This window comes from Sinocyclocheilus anshuiensis, unplaced genomic scaffold (assembly GCF_001515605.1).
Source record: "Sinocyclocheilus anshuiensis isolate Anshui unplaced genomic scaffold, SAMN03320099.WGS_v1.1 scaffold1053, whole genome shotgun sequence".
NCBI lineage: Eukaryota > Metazoa > Chordata > Actinopteri > Cypriniformes > Cyprinidae > Sinocyclocheilus > Sinocyclocheilus anshuiensis.
In genome coordinates, this window is record NW_015555711.1 from 2,062,814 (window position 1) to 2,067,050 (window position 4,237).

The 4,237-nt window shown below is 35.0% G+C and overlaps 1 long non-coding RNA gene across 1 annotated transcript; it reads right to left on the reverse strand.

The window, feature by feature from the left end:
• Window positions 1-2,724: 2,724 nt before the first annotated feature.
• On the reverse strand, window positions 2,725-3,781 carry LOC107671976 (uncharacterized). Its single transcript, XR_001632278.1, has 3 exons — window positions 3,705-3,781; window positions 3,141-3,248; window positions 2,725-3,048 (listed from the first exon to the last, which is right to left on the reverse strand). It is a non-coding gene; the product is annotated as an uncharacterized LOC107671976 (long non-coding RNA).
• Window positions 3,782-4,237: the final 456 nt, after the last annotated feature.

The following is a 4,237-nucleotide window of genomic DNA, read 5'->3' on the forward strand; positions in this document are numbered from 1 at the left end:
TTTACACATCTCTAACACTGATGGAAATGTTTTTGTTACTTGTTGTTGTCTTATCCTGTGTTTTTCAGCACAATAAATGGTCTTAAACAGCCCACTACTGCTATTGGACACCTATTTATTTATTTCATATTTTGTTTTCTGTATTATAAAGAAACCATACACCACCATCTCCCCTTTACAGTTAAGAGAAAAGACCCCATGCATATAATGCATATTAGCTCTACGTATAATAGTGTACTAGAAGCTGCTTTTAAAATGAAGTGCAGAAATAATCAAATACTAAAATGACAAATTCAGCCTTTTTCACCCTGTAATTGGGTCTTGTTTTTTTTTTTTTGTTTTTTTTTTTTAAAAGGGGTCACAGGATACCCATTTTCCACACGTTGATATGATTGTTTAATCAGATGAAAATATGAAAAGTCTGTAACATCGTTTGGTTAAAATTTCTCAATGGTAGTGTAAAAAAACCCACCTTTTTTACCCTGTCAAAAACAGCTCTTTTCGGATCAAGCCATTTTTGTAGCATTTTCCTTTAAATGTTAATGAGCTCTGCTGACTCCGCCCCTCTCTTCCAAGCTGCTCTCAGAGAGACCGTTTACTTTAGCCGCATTCATCGTGAAACTTGCTAATTAGCAGATTATAAGGAAAGGCGATTTGCAAAGATTCATTACAAAACATTATACTCACTTCTTCTGTAGATGAGGCTGGATCATGAATGATTCGCGCGAACATAGACGCATTTATGTAGATCGGGGGTGCATTCCCTTCAGAAACAAATGTAATCCACTGCCAGTTCAGCGGCTCAGATGTCGGGAGTAAATGAGGACTGCGATGTTCATTATCAGTGTTGGGGGTGATATATTACAAGTAACGCAAGTTACGTAATCAGATTACTTTTTTCAAGTAACTAGTAAAGTAACGCATTACTTTTTAATTTACAAGAGAATATCTGAGTTTTTCAAATAAGTAACGCAAGTTACTTTTTTTTATTTTATTTATTGATTGACAGCTCTCCTGTCCCCATGTTGAGAGAAATCAGAAGATGTTACTGTAGTTCTAAAATAAATATGAATATGCATTAATTCATCTCACAAAAAACAAACAAACACAGATTCAGTATTCCTCAAAATGAATAAAAATAATGCAACTCAGAATATGACGCAAACCTGCAATAATTAAATGTTAAACAACACAAATATGCTTTATGTATTTATTCCCATTCTATTAACCAATGTCTTTGCTTCTGACCTTCGATGATCCAGTTCAACCATACTAATAAGCAAAAATTACTCTAGACGAACATTTGTGTCTTTTTTTACTGCTGAAGTGTGTTGAAATTTGGGAAAGGTCCATGAATTTGGGACGTCCTAAGGCACAATGGTGCTAATGGTGCTATAGCCCACGAGGCTATTGGTGCCAACGAGAGGAGATACTATTTTCAGTTTATCTGCACATAGATATTTTGATGTACTGTTTGACAGTGATGATTATGGGAAATTGAGTATATCATCATGTACTAATTTGTCTGTGTTCCAAGTGTGCAGAGAAGGAAAGGCGCCCCTTCTGCATTTATTTATTTCATAAAAAGAATGATTTGATTATATAACAAGCATGCTGAAGCTAAATTCAGCGCGTCAGCTTTCAAAGTGGACTTTGGCAAGGAGACAAACAGGACTCTTGGATGGTAACTGAGGCAGACAGAATGTCATGACAACTGCTCTTGAGTGAAATGTCAGTTCTACTCATACAGAAATAATCAAAAAAAGCAACAGTTTTCTATTTTTAATTCAAATAAATACTTTGTGGCATGCTGACTCTGTTGTTTTTCAGACATTACTTCCCCTTTGTTTGCAGCAACAGGTCCCAACTAAGAGACTGTGACAGGTGCTGTGATTGGTAGTTTATTGAAGACGAAAATAAATGTACTTTTTATGGGCAGAATTGAAGGATGTCAAAATCTGTAAATGACTAATCAGTTTAATCAGTTGCCATATTGGCTATGCAGGCAAAAGAAAATGTTTCAATGTATTTGAAAGGTAACAGCTTTTTCCAAAACTTTCAATGCCATGTCAAGTTAATCTTGACAATTAAATCTAATAGTATTATATGTCAAAACACATATTACAGATTAGGTTGGTCCAGCTGATGTGCGTGAAAAAAAGCAAATAAACGATGGCTCTCTTAAAAGTTTGGATCTTTTAACACCAAGGTAAGCCACCATATTGTTAGCTGCAATTTCTCCAATTTGTTCTTTAGGAGTACTTTGTCTCATACTGGTGGTGGGGACAGGTCTTGCGTAAAGTGAGGCAAAATAAATGCAGCATATGGTTATATGGATATTTATACAGTATAATACATTTTGTTTTTATTTTTCTAAATTAATAATTTTATTCAAAAAGGGATGAATGACTGATTTATAAAGTTACAAAAACAAATTACAGTTCAAACCAATGCTGCTCTTTGTGTCCACAAAAAATAATAAGCAGCACAACTGTTTTCAGCACTGATAATAAATGTTTCTTGAGCAGCAAATCAGCATATTAGAATGATTTCTGAAGGATCATGTGACACTGAAGACTGGTAATGATGCTGAAAATTCAGATTTGCATCACAGGAGTAAATTACATTTGAAAATATATTCAAATAGAATACACTTCTTTAAAATTTTTATAATATTTTACAGTGTTATGGTTTTTACTGTATTTTTGATCAAATAAATGCAGTCTTGGTGAACAGAAGAGACTTAATAACCCCAAAAGTCTGAACGATAGCGTATAAACTAAAAATAATTATTCTCTAGCATGAAAAAGATCTCTATCTCTAAAAAGAAGAATAGAATAATTATTGGAACAGCACTTTTAAGCAGCACATTCACATATTGTGTCTGTAGAGAAGCATTTTTTTTCCAGAGCTCTATACGCTATTCTTGTGCAGATGTCTACTTCACCACACGATCAGCAGGACTTTGTCATTTGGAAGAGGTTCCGCTGGATGCCGGGCTCTTTAAAACCACATTTATTGTCCAGCCATCACTCATAGACCCTAAACCTGTATTTAGACAGAAATACACGGCCTTGTTGTCAGTAGGCTAAATGTACAACTATATAGATTGACAGATCTCAGTTTAACTCATGCTATACCTTGGTGCTTGGATTTGGTCACCCAGACAGTCACTTGTCTTTGCTTTGGTTCCATTAAGTTATCAGAAAGACTACTGACTGCCTTCATTTTGTCTGTCGGGCAGATGCCTGCAAACAAAAATAATCACATACATAAACACATACACAGAATCCGAAGAAAACAACTTAAACTGACCACAGCCCCACAGAGTAAATCCTCTTAGGCATGCGTTGTATTTAAAAATAAATAAATAATGTGTAATCCCTTCTGTAATATGAAACATTTTTAGTATATATATATATTACATTTCTTTATATGTTTTTAGTACTCAGTACAGTTTAAGCAATCAAAGGTGTATTTCTGGCAATTCACAAAATTGGGACTGATGTTTTTATTTGGTCAACAAATTAGTCAATGACTATGTCAGTTGATAAGGCTAAAATTGGAACAATGTGTGCTGTAAATTCAGGTACAAGTTCATTCATGAGACACAAACAGAGCTTTGGGAAACTGCAGATAGTCAGAATAACACGTGTCCTGTAGCTGGTTAAACAGAGGAGAGCTAAAAATAGTGCTGCACTTACTCCGATAAAACTCATTCCGAGCAAGGAGACACACAGGGGCATTTATGGTGGTCATGGTCAGCTTTTATGTGTAAATATGACAGAACCAAATGCTTGGAAGGTGGGGTGTTCCTTGGAACCTGGAAACATACAGCAAAGAAGGAGGAGTTAAGGTCAGTGCTGAATGAGCTTTATTTTATGGTCAGGGAACAACTATCCTCATTTGAACCACATAAACATGATAGCAAAAAAAAAACAAATTAATTGAAAAAATGGTCAAAGTCCTACATGAAGAAAAACCACAAACTCTTATCATGCTTTAAAAAAGACAAAACTTGTTGACTCCACAAAAAACAAACATGTTGATTATAGATGAATCACGTGTGTCAAAAGTCAAAGAAAGGACTTTTGTCCCAGTTTTGCTCAAATTGTAAACAGAATATGCTTGTCCTCTGTAGGGTCACGGAAGCCACTAATAAAAAGCCCAAAGTAGACTTCCGTTTTTGCTAGGGTATGCACAGTCAAAAAGTAGGGAAGAGAGGGAATAAGAAGTT